At 42.6% G+C, this 12,891-nt stretch overlaps 1 long non-coding RNA gene across 2 annotated transcripts; it reads right to left on the reverse strand.

Moving 5' to 3' along the window:
• Positions 1-306: 306 nt before the first annotated feature.
• Positions 307-12,886, reverse strand: LOC116358632 (uncharacterized). Of its 2 annotated transcripts, XR_004206401.1 has the most exons (3): positions 12,752-12,886; positions 867-1,222; positions 307-641 (listed from the first exon to the last, which is right to left on the reverse strand). It is a non-coding gene; the product is annotated as an uncharacterized LOC116358632 (long non-coding RNA). The 2 variants fall into 2 exon arrangements; XR_004206402.1 differs by lacking the exons at positions 307-641; positions 867-1,222 and adding an exon at positions 12,309-12,645.
• Positions 12,887-12,891: the final 5 nt, after the last annotated feature.

Raw genomic sequence — 12,891 nt, forward strand, 5'->3', positions numbered from 1 at the left:
TACAACATGAAATCCATGTCTTAAACGTTGCTACGTTTCAGGAAATGGCAAAGAAAACGTGTATTCTGCTTGACACATTAAAGTTACTTACCTTACAGATCACAAAGTAAGCTTATGTCCACTCCATTCAGATGTAAATCCTTTTGATTCAGTCACTGACTTGTCTGGCTGTCATCTTTTTATTTAACCTGCCCTCATCTACACTGAAATAATACCATTTCAGTAGTCCTCTATTATGATTCCCCCCCCCCTCTCTCTCATTTAATACACCCTTGTGGTTGAATACATATATAATCATCTGGTGTAGGTCCAAGGATACAACAATGAATAACCTGGAACAAATAAATGCCATCAAAGGATACCTTACAGCTTCCAATAATGAACACCTTGTGAAACCCAACCTGTCAATATATTTTCATACATTAAAGTTTATCGTTTTTGGTACAGTTGTGTCATGAATTTTTTTCCACTGATTTTCTGTACACTCACATGGCAATCATAGATAAAATACTGAATTCTGGTTTGTGGAATATAGAGGAGGTGGTTGCTGTGTGGGTGGGAGGGAGGTTCTGCCTGTCCCTTGTTCTCAACAGGCAGCCAGTCTCGGAAGGGGGACTGCAAAGTCCAGGCACTGCTGCTCTCTTGAGAACAGGAGCAGAGTTAAAGGGAACAAGGTAAGAGACAGACACAAACAAGCAAACACACAGGTTACACTGAGAACATGTCATGGATTGGTGCAGTGTTACAAATGGGAGATTTGTACTTCAACACTTTTGGAAGGTATCAGCATTAGGGAAACTTAAAGTAGCTTCAGGTTGTTTTGAATGCAAATTGTAGCTCTCCACCTGCACCTTGTCCAGTCTCACCTTGATTGAGAACAGGAATAAATACAATTATATTTCCTAGGAAGGTGGTCCTCCAAGGCGTTCTGATCTGGTTCGAACACATCAGGTGGGGTTTCAGTGATCAGAAAGTACGTTATACAAAAAATTGAAAGACTACAGTATATGCAATAACAATTGCATTGTTTACCTCAGTCAACAGCTGCGGCTCTCGTCTGTCCTCGGTGGAGGCCTGGATGCTGCTGTTGTGTGCAAAGAGACTTACCTTCAGGTTGTTCTCCCATCCTTCCTGGTACCAATCACGGGACTTGCCCAAGGTAGTCTTGAGGGTCTGGTTGGTCCATTCACCAAACCCAGAGCAGGGGGTAGGAAAGCGATATCTATTGACAATGTAACATATTGAAATATTTACCATGGAAAAACAAAGAAATTGTGAAAAAGAAAATATATACATTCCAGCGTTCATGACCTCGGTCACTCAAGGATGACCTTGGGTGTTGATGTCCACCATCGTCTTGGAGGTGGCCTCGCCAGTCTATCATACAAAACTCAAATCAATTTTTGGCTCTTCTTTCCCTTACTGACCCTAATGGGTATTGCTTCCACCCACTTGGTAAAGTGATGGCCTTCAGTTCAATACCATGATCATGGTGATGAAATTATACTAGCTAGCTGTGCATGGAGGGAGTAAACACGTCATGCTGAGCATCATGGGATTCCATATTAAATGCATTTCTAAAACCCTTTTTACATCAGAAGATTTCACAAAGTGCTTTTTATTTTTTTTTTATATTTAACTAGGCAAGTCCGTTAAGAATAAATTCTTATTTTCAATGACGGCCTAGGAACAGTGGGTTAAATGCCTGTTCAGGGGCAGAACGACAGATTTGTACCTTGTCAGCTCGGGGATTTGAACTTGCAACCTTTCGGTTACTAGTCCAACACTCTAGGCTACCCTAGTGGTTAGAGAAACCCAGCCTAGAACCCCAAACAGCAAGCAATGCAGATGTTGAAGCATGATTGTCTAGGAAAAAAACTCCCTAGAAAGGCAGGAACCTAGAGAGTACATGAGGGTGGCCAGTTCTCTTCTGGCTGTGCCGGGTGGAGATTAGAGTACATGGCCATTAAGTTCAGATCGTTCAAGCTGTTATTATTTGACCAGCATTATTTATTATATATTTTTCATTATTATTATTATATTATTTGACCAACGTTATTTGAAACGTCAGTGGGCTTTTCATAGCCGAGCATCAAGGTCGAGAGAGAGAGTCGAAAACAGCACGTCCGATGAACAGGTTCCATAGCTGCAGGCAGAACAGTTGAAACCAGTCTAATACAGTTGGCTCTAATAAGTACTCACGTCTAAACCCAGCGAGAGTTTGGAAACACAAAGCTACATTCTGAGATTCTAAAAACCAAACGACTGCCCCACAGGGAACGGATGGGGTAGGGAAATGTAACACTAATATTCACAGACAGCGCTCTGACATCCACATGAAAGTTTTCCATTTATTTTAAAGCTATATACACAGACTGTTCGTTTACGTTAATGTTTGTGGAGTAAGACAACTTTTTGGGTCCTAAGAGAATTCTATTCTTCAAGAAACAATGGATCAATAATGTCAATGAATTCAAATGCCCACTGAACAGACACCCAGACTGCATCTTCAAGAAACAAAGTGAATCAATTATGGTAATATCATTGATGTTTAATAACGATTCATGAGTTTAAATACGTATATCCGTTTTGACAACAAGCCACAATAATTACACAACAATTACACAACATGTATGTATTACAAGTCAAACATATTGTACATAAACAAATAGCTTCAAAGTAATTCACTATAACATGAAACATTTGCAGTTAGGATGCTGACACCAGAGTAGCATTTTTGGTTTCAATTGAGAGTTTGAAGGATTAAACAGGTTCTTATGGAGCACACGGAGGGATAGCTCTTTCCACATGATTCATCGTTCCAGCCGTTTTCATCGGCTCGAACAATGAATTGCGTCACGCAGCATGGTTAAAACAAACAAAAAATAGGAGTCACTTATTTGTTATATGTCGCAAACGGATGGGTCACCAGGATTCCAGATTTAAACTCCATACAAACTTCTAACATGGCCAGACCAATATGGAATAAGTACCAGCTTCATCTGGAATGCTGTTCCAATCGTCTTGAAGGAGTTCCCACATATGCTGAGTACTTTTTGGCTGCTTTTCCTTCACTCTGTGGTCCAACTCATCCAAAACCATGTCAATTGGGTTGAGGTCGGGGGATTGTGGAAGCCAGGTCATCTGATGCAGCACTCCATCACTCTCCTTTTTGATCAAATAGACCTTACACAGCATTGAAGTGCGTTGGGTCATTGTCCTGTTGAAAAACAAATGATAGTCCCATCGGATTGGATGGTGTATCGCTGCAGAATGATGTGGTAGCCATGCTCGTTAAGTGTGCCTTGGATTCTAAATAAATCAGTGTCACCCGCAAAGCACCCCCACCCCATCACCCCTCCATGCTTCACGGTGGGAACCACACATGCGGAGACCGTTCACCTACTCTGCGTGTCATTGAGCGAATGTCCATGACTTGTAGACAATGACACTGAAACAAATGATTGTTTGAATTAAGAATCTTTATTGTATCTCTTCAAAGTAAAGTCAAGAATCCTGAAACCAAAAAGCGAATGTTGGATTGAGTAGCGCATTCCATTTGCCAACAATACTTTGACATAAGGCGCCAAAGTCGAGTGTTTGTTGCACACTAGTTACTAAAACAATGTATCTACCGTGTATAAATCTGCCCATTTAAACGTACATGCTCTAGCAATGTGAATATATATATACACATTATTAGAATAACGATCAAAGTATTGGTCGAGTATAATCATATGATTTAATCTTTCTCTGTGTTTGTCTGAAGCGCCGCGCTGTCTGTTCCCGCCGTGCTGGTGTGCATTACACATGAGGTAAATTAGTCTACGAGTCATCGAGGAACATGTATTGGTTGACAGGAATAACCAAAGTGTAGGCTGGGCAGGTAACAGGTTGGCTAGAGTAGAGTTTTGGCAAAGAGTAGCTGCCCGAACAGTCTATACTGATTTATTTAAGTCTTTGTCAATGCCCCGTCTTTTGTTTTCTGTACATAGTTTATAGGCTAATTAGTTCTGCACCTGTTAATATTGTAAATAAAACCCTCTAAGAAAGGTGAGCACCAGAACATTCTGTCTGTCTCCTCACTGTCTGATCTGCCGCTTGGGTTAGTGATTCACAATGGGTATGACAAAGACATGGCGGTTGGAACCAAAAATCTCAAATTTGGACTCATCAGACCAAAGGACAGATTTTCACCGGTCTAATGTCCATTGCCATTGTTTCTTGCCCCAAGCAAGTCTCTTCTAATTGGTGTCCTTTAGTAGTGGTTTCTTTGCAGCAACTTGACATGAAGGCCTGATTCACGAAGTCTCCTCTGAACAGTTGATGTTGAGATGTCTGTTACTTGAACTCTGTGAAGCACTTATTTGGGTGGCAAACTCTAATGATCTTATCCTTTGCAGCAGATGAAATTCTCAGTCTTCCTTTCCTGTGGCAGTCCTCATGAGAGCCAGTTTCATCGTAGCGCTTGATGGCTTTTGCGACTGCACTTGAAGAAACGTTCATAGTTATGAATTGTCTGCATTGACTGACCTTCATGTCTTAAAAGTAATCATCGACTGTTATTTCTCTTGGCTTATTTGAGCTGTTCTTGCCATAATATGTACTTGGTCTTTCACCAAATAGGGTTACCTTCTGTATACCACCCCTACCTTGTCACAACACAACTGATCGCCTTTAACACATTAAGAAGGAAAGAAATTCCACCAATCAATTTTTGGACAAGGCACACCTGTTAATTGAAATTCATCCCAGATGACTACCTCATGAAGCTTGTTGAGAGAATTCCAAGAATTGTGTGCAAAGCTGTCAAGGCAAAGATGGGAACACTTTTTTGGTAACTACATGATTCCATATGTGTTATTTCATAGTTTTGATGTCTTCACTATTATTCTACAATGTAGATAATAGTAAAAGATATAAAAAAACATGGAATGAGGTGTGTTCTAACTTTTGACACAAAAACAAATATTCAGATTTTTCAGGTGATGCTGCAGCACCCTCAGCATGAATTCTTCCCATGTTTCCATTTTAAAAATGGATATAATTTGTTATTTAAAAAAAGAAAAATGGGTTGCATGTTGCGCCACATTGTTTATGAAGATTCTCTTGAGCACTGGTGCCCGATTAAACGTTGTACTTAATTCCAATTGAAACTAATGAAGATTGTCTAAAGTGGATTATAGTGGCTTGGAAACATGATGACATTTCAGAAGGAAACAAATAATTAGCAGGAAAACTTTAGTCATCATTGTGATGTCATTAGATTGACTTTAGAGGCAGTATAACTGCTGAACAAAAATATAAATGCAACATGTAAAAGCATTGCATGTTTCATGACCTGAAATAAAATATCCCAGACATTTTCCATAAACCCAAGTTTATTTCTCAAATTTTTGCACACATTTCTTTACATCTCCGTTTATGAGTGTTTCTCCTTTGCCAAGAAAATCCATCCACCTGACCGGTGTGGTATATCAAGAAGCTGATTAAACAGCATGATCATTACACAGGTGCAGCTTGTGCTGTTGACAATGAAAGGCCACTCTCTAAAATGTGCAGTTTTGTCACACAATACAATGCCACAGATGTCTCAAGTTTTGAGGGAGCGTGCAATTGGCATGCTGACTGCAGGAATGTCCACCAGAGCTGTTGCCAGAGAATTGAATGTTAATGTAAAGCCGGGTGGCCTCACTACCGCAGACCACGTGTAACCACCCCAGCCCAGGACCTCCACATCTGTCTTCATCACCTGCGGGATCGTCGGAGACCAGCCACCGGAGAGCTGATAAAACTGTGTGTTTGTACAAACACAGAATTTCAGTACAAACTGTCTGAAACCGTCTCAGGGAAGCTCATCTGCATGCTCGTCGTCCTTACCAGGGTCTTGAGTTCGGCATCGTAACCGACTTCAGTGGCCAAATGCTCACCTTCGATAGCCGCTGGCACACTGGAAGAGTGTGCTCTTCACGGAAGAATCTTGGTTTCAACTGTACCGGGCAGATGGCAGACAGCGTGTATGGCGTTTGTGTGGGCGAGTGGTTGGCGGATGTCAATGTTGTCAACAGAGTGGACCATGGTGGCGTTGGGGTTATGTTATTGGCAGGGATAAGCTACAGACAATGAACACAATTGCATTTTATCGATGGCAATTTGATTGCAAAGAGATACCGTAATGAGATCCTGAGGCCCATTTCCAAGATGGAGTAGCAGTCAGACGTCTCTTTTGTTCTTCGTCTTGTCGTGTCCCATGTATTTATCTTTTTTATATATTTTTCTAAATCTCGAATTCAAAACACTCTCCTGCAACCCGCCTTACCCAATGTGGTGCGGATCTGTTTTAACGTATTTTTGTAAACTCGAATCCGGAATCCCCCAACAGAAGCTAGCCAGCTCACTAGCTACTAGCTAGTAGTCAGCTAACCACTGCTCTGAAAACTCTCGCCAGTTTGTTCAACGCGACTCAAACCAGAGCATACCGGACCTATTTTCTCTCCATATCCCCGGATTCCTACTGCAAGCTCTGGACATTTTCCCCTGGATCATCGCAGCGAGTTTACTGCCCTCCGAGTGACTACTGGCTAACGTTGGTCCCGGAGCAAGCACCAATTAGCCTGGAGCTAGCTGCTAGCCGCGGCCCCCTAGCCGCTGCCCGCTATCTGTCTAGAGCATATTGGACTGTTAGCTGTATAGATCCATCGGCCAATTTCTCGGGCCACTATACCCATTTTTCCAATTGGACTTGGACCCCTCTGCTACTCGGAACCCTACTAATCCATCACGAAGGGTCTATCAACGTCACCGCACACGGAGGGTAAAACAGACTTTCCTCCGTCGAGACGTCCCTCTAAGGCCCTTCTGATAGCTTGATAGCCCTGGCCTGCTAGCTGTCTGAATCACTGTCTCCAGCCAGCCCAACCACTCACTGGACCCCTATTGATCACCCGGCTACGCATGCCTCTCCCTAATATCAATATGCCTTGTCCATTACTGTCCTGGCTAGTGATTATTGTCTTATTTCACTGTAGAGCCTCTAGCCCTGCTCAATATGCCTTAACCTACCATTTAGTTCCACCTCCCACATATGCGGTGACATCACCTGGTTTAAACCTCTCTAGAGACTATATGTCTCTCATCGTTACTCAATGCCTAGGTTTACCTCCAATGTACTCACATCCTACCATACCTCGGTCTGTACATTATGCCTTGAATCTATTATATTACGCCCAGAAACCTGCTCCTTTTACTCTCTGCTCTGAACGCACTAGACGACCAGTCCTGATAGCCTTCAACCGTACACTTATCCTACTCCTCCTGTTCCTCTAGTGAGGTTAATCCAGGTCCTGCAGTGCCTAGCTCCTAGCTTCGGATGTCCTAGCCGTGTGTAAATCGTGGTTTAGGAAGATCACCAAAAACCCTGAAATTTCCATCCCATAACTATAACATTATCGACAAGATAGAACTGCCAAAGATGTTTCAATCTACTGCAGAGATAGCCTGCAGAGTTCTATCTTACTAGCCAGGTCTGTACCCAAACAATTCAAGCTTCCACTTTTAAAAATCCACCTTTCCAGAAACCAGTCTCTCACCAATGCCGCTTGCTATAGACCACCCTCTGCCCCCAGCTGTGCCCTGGACACCATATGTGAATTGATTGCCCCCCATCTATCTTTGGAGCTCGTTCTGCTAGGTGACCTAAACTGTGACATGCTTAACACCCCGGCGATCCTACAATTTCAGCTTGATGCCCTCAATCTCACACAAATTATCAGTGAACCCACCAGGTACAACCTCAAATCTGTAAACACGGGCACCCTCATAGATATCATCCTAACCAACTTGCCCTCCAAATACACCTCTGCTGTTTTCAACCAAGATCTCAGTGATCATTGCCTGCATCTGTAATGGGTCTGCGGTCAAACGACCACCCCTCATCACTGTCAAACACTCCCTAAAACACTTCAGCAAGCAGGCCTTTCTAATCGACCTGGCCCGGGTATCCTGGAAGGATATTGACCTCATCCCGTCAGTAGATTATGCCTGGTTATCCTTTAAAAGTGCCTTCCTCACCATCTTAAATAAGCATGCCCCATTCAATTTTTTTTTACCAGGAACAGATATAGCACTTGGTTCTCTCCAGACCTGACTGCCCTTGACCAGCACAAAAACATCCTGTGGCGTTCTGCATTAGCATCGAACAGCCCCCGTGATATGCAACTTTTCAGGGAAGTTAGGAACAATTATACACGGGCAGTTAAGTTAGGAAAGCTAAGGCTAGCTTTTTCAAGCAGAAATTTGCATTCTGTAGCACAAACTCAAAAAGGTTCTGGGACACTGTAAAGTCCATGGAGAATAAGAGCACCTCCTCCCAGCTGCCCACTGCACTGAGGCTAGGAAACACTGTCACCACCAATGAACCCATTATGATTGAGAATTTCAAGAAGCATTTTTCTACAGCTAGCCATGCTTTCCACCTGGCTATCAACAGCCCTCCACCCCCCACAGCAACTCGCCCAATCCTCCCCACTTCTCCTTCACCCAAATCCAGATAGCTGATGTTCTGAAAGAGATGCAAAATCTGGACCCCTACAAATCATCCGGGCTAGACAATCTGGACCCTCAATTTCTAAAATTATCTTCCGAAAGCCAAGTTAACAAACAGATTACCGACCATTTCCGAATCCCACCGTACCTTCTCCGCTACGCAATCTAGTTTCAGAGCTGGTCATGGGTGTACCCCTGCCACACTCAATGTCCTAAACGATATCATAACCGCCATCGATAAGAGACATTACTGTGCAGCCGTATCATCGACCTGGCTAAGGCTTTCGGCTCTGTCAATCACAACATTCTTATTAGCAGACTCAACAGCCTTGGTTTCTCAAATGATTGCCTTGCCTGGTTCACTAACTACTTATCAGATAGAGTTCAGTGTGTCAAATCGGAGAGCCTGCATTCCGGATCTCTGGCAGTCTCTATAGGGGTGCGACAGGGTTCAATTCTAGGGTTGACTCTTTTCTCTGTATACATCAATGATGTTGCTCTTGCTGCTGGTGAGTCTTTGATCCACCTCTATTCAGATGACACCATTCTGTATACCTCTGGCCCTTCTTTGGACACTGTGTTAACTAACCTCCAGGCGAGCTTCAACGCTATACAACTCTCCTTCCGTGGCATCCAACTGCTCTTAAATGCAAGTAAAACTAAATGCATGCTCTTCAAACGATCGCTGACCGCACCTGCCCGCCCGTCCAGCATCACTACTCTGGACTAGAGGTCGACCGATGAATCGGAATGGCCGATTAATTAGGGCCGATTTCAAGTTGTTGTTTTTTTACACCTTTATTTTTACACCTTTATTTAATCTTTATTTAACTAGGCAAGTCAGTTTACAACACATTCTTATTTTCAATGACGGTCTAGGAACGGTGGGTTAACTGCCTCGTTCAGGGGCAGAAAGACAGATGTTCACCTTGTTAGCTCGGGTGATCCAAACTTGCAACCTTACAGTTAACTAGTCCAACGCAATAACGACCTGCCTCTCTCTCTCTCTCTCTCTCTCTCGTTGCACTCCACAAGGAGTGACTCATGTTCTGAGCAAGGAACTGAAACGTTAGCTTTCTTACATAGCACATATTGCACTTTTTTTTGTTTTTGCATTATTTAAACCAAATTGAACATGTTTCATTATCTACTTGAGGCTAAATTGATTTTATTGATGTATTATATTAAGTTAAAATAAGTGTTAATTCAGTATTGTTGTAATTGTCATTATTACAAATACAATTTTTTAAAATGTATTTCTAAATCGGCCGATTAATCGGTATCGGCTTTTTGGTTGAAAAATCATAATCGGTCGACCTCTCCTCTGGATGGTTCTAACTTAGAATATGTGGACAACTACAAAAACCTAGGTGTCTGATTAGACTGTAAACTCTCCTTCCAGACTCATATTAAACATCTCCAATCCAAAATTAAATCTAGAATCTGCTTCCTATTTCGCAACAAAGCATCCTTCACTCACGCTGCCAAACATACCCTCGTAAAACTGACCGTCCTACTGATCCTCGACTTTGGCGGTGTCATTTACAAAGTCGTCTCCAACACTCTACTCAACAAATTGGATGCAGTCTATCACAGTGCCATCCATTTTGTCACCGAAGCCCCATATACTACCCACTACTGCGACCTGTACGCTCTCGTTGGCTGGGCCTCACTTCATATTCGTCGCCAAACCCACTGGCTCCAGGTCATCTACAAGTCTCTGCTAGGTAAAGCCCCGCTTTATCTCAGCTCACTGGTCACCATAGCAGCACCCACCCACAGCATGTGCTCCAGCAGGTATATCTCACTGGTCACCCCCAAAGTCAATTCTTCCTTTGGCCGCCTCTTACCTCCCTCACAAGCTTTAAGCACCAGCCATCAGAGCAGCTCACAGATCACTGCACATAGCCCATCCAATTTACCTCATCCCCATTCTGTATTTATTTATCTTGCTCCTTTGCACCCCAGTATCTCAATTTGCACATTCATCTTCTGCACACTCTACCATTCCAGTGTTTAATTGCTATATTGTAATTACTTTGCCACCATGGCCTATTTATTGCCTTACCTCCCTTATCCTACCTCCTTTGCACATGCTGTATGTTTGTTTATTCCATGTGTAACTGTGTTGTATATGTCAAACTGCTTTGCTTTATCTTGGCCAGGTCGCAGTTGCAAATGAGAACTTGTTCTCAATTAGCCTATCTGGTTATATAAAGGTTAAATAAAAAAATTATAAAAATTGTCATGCCATTCATCTGCCGCCATCACCTCATGTTTCGGCATGATAATGTACGGCCCAATGTTGCAAGGATCTGTACACAATTCTTGGAAGCTGAAAATGTCTGAGTTCTTCAATGGCTTGCATACAACCAGACATGTCACCAGTGCTTGTTGTAAGGGGCTTAATACAGTTGTATTCCAGCCACTAGGGGGTACTCTGGTGAAGCCCATGGGAAATAAAGAAATATAGTTTAAGTGAATTGGGAAGAGTAAGAATGAAAAAGTAAACAAAGACTGTAAACGGCCATTACTTGTGCTGACATGATTAAAAGTGAAGTAAACCGTACTTTTCGCATTGTAGTTTATATGATAAGATCATTGGAAGGGTAACATTGTCTTGGGGAGTAGCTCACTGGATCTGAGACGCGGCACCTTAAATGTTCTACTGCTTGAGCTCTTGTAGAATATTAGCTCAAAAGTATTGTGGAGCTCCTACACCTTAGTATAAACATTAATAGCACCCTAAATGAGTAGAGCCACCTATTTCAGTCCAAGTCGAGCGCTGCATGTACCGCTCATTGAGCATGTTCGGGATGCTCTGGGTAGACGTGTACAACAGCGTGTTCCAGTTCCCGCCAATATCCAGCAACTTCGCACAGCCATTGAAGAGGAGTGGGACAACATTCCACAGGCCACAATTAAAAGCCTGATCAACTCTCTGTGAAGGAAATGTGTTGCGCTGCATGTGGAAAATGGTGGTCACACCAGATACTGACTGGTTTTCTGATTGACGCCGCTAATTTTTTTAAAAGGTATCTGTATTCTCAGTCATATGAAATCCCTAGATTTAGAGCCTAATTTCATTATATGAACTGTAACCCAGTAAAATCTTTGAAATTGTTGCATTTATATTTTTGTTTAGTGTCCATCCACCCAAATGTCTGCAAGCCCACCCACCAACACATTTCTGGCTACACCACTGAAACTGGTACCGTACCCATATGGTTTAAGTTGGCACTGGAAGAAAGGAAAGAGGCTGGAGAGGTGTTTTCAAACTAAGGTAGCATTCATTAAAGGCTAATCACTTTTTCTGGTGCTCCTATTCTGTTTGGTGGTGCGAACTTTTAAAAGTTGGGAGCACCAGTGCTACCAATGAAAACGTGAATAGTCTAGTTCAAGCTAGCCCATTGTATTGACTGTCAATACATTAGTAGCCTTGAGTGAATGAGAGCAACAGTTCAATCCAGAGCCAGTCAGGTAAATAATAGCTGTTAGTCAATGAACTGTGGACCTACTTTGGAGGTCAAATTCAGATGTATCCAAACGTTCTATTTAGTTTTCTGTAAAATATTGCCATAGAGCTCGCCCGCGTGTAGTCCTGAAACCCCGGAAATAAGTTTTGTTCTATAAGATAATAGCAGTCAGTTAACATGATCCTTATGAATCCTGTATGTGGTTTTTGGACTCCAGAGTAGCGCAGCGGTATATAAGGCACTGCATCTTTAGCGTCCCCACCCCTCTCCCTCCGCACAGTTGTGAGCTATATGTATATATATTTATTTTTACACAACAAACTTATGTCGGGAAAAGAAAAAGGTGAGACTAATCTACGCCAGTTCTGATGAAAACCTTAGGGCATATAGCCTTGGGGGATGCCTTGCTCCACCACTCCCTCCTTCCTTGCATGCCTCTTCCACCAATCCATTTGTTTTTTTTATGGACAGAAAAGAGCAGAAGTTCTGAGCTGTCCGGTCAGGTCCATTGTCTATTATCCAGGCTGTTTCACAATCGGCCGTGATTGGGAGTCCCACAATTGGCCCAGTGTCGTCCGGGCTTGGCAGTCCATTGTAAATACGAATGTGTTCTTAACTGGCTTGCCTAGTTAATTAAAGGTTACACATTAAATTCTTCAAAATTCACAAAAAGTGACGTTAGCAGATGAAGATTATCTCATAATACGAAACATAAGCCTGTGTTCACAAACCTTATTGTCGTTGTTTATCCAAATACCCTACAAAAACGCCATTAATTTCCCCCATAGGCTTTGTCCAACGAATGGCGGAGTTAGTGCCTGTAAAAAGACGCCATCACCAATTCGCTATATAAATAGTAGCTTACGTTTCC

The sequence above is a fragment of the Oncorhynchus kisutch genome, linkage group LG30, assembly GCF_002021735.2.
Source record: "Oncorhynchus kisutch isolate 150728-3 linkage group LG30, Okis_V2, whole genome shotgun sequence".
Classification (NCBI taxonomy): Eukaryota; Metazoa; Chordata; class Actinopteri; order Salmoniformes; family Salmonidae; genus Oncorhynchus; species Oncorhynchus kisutch.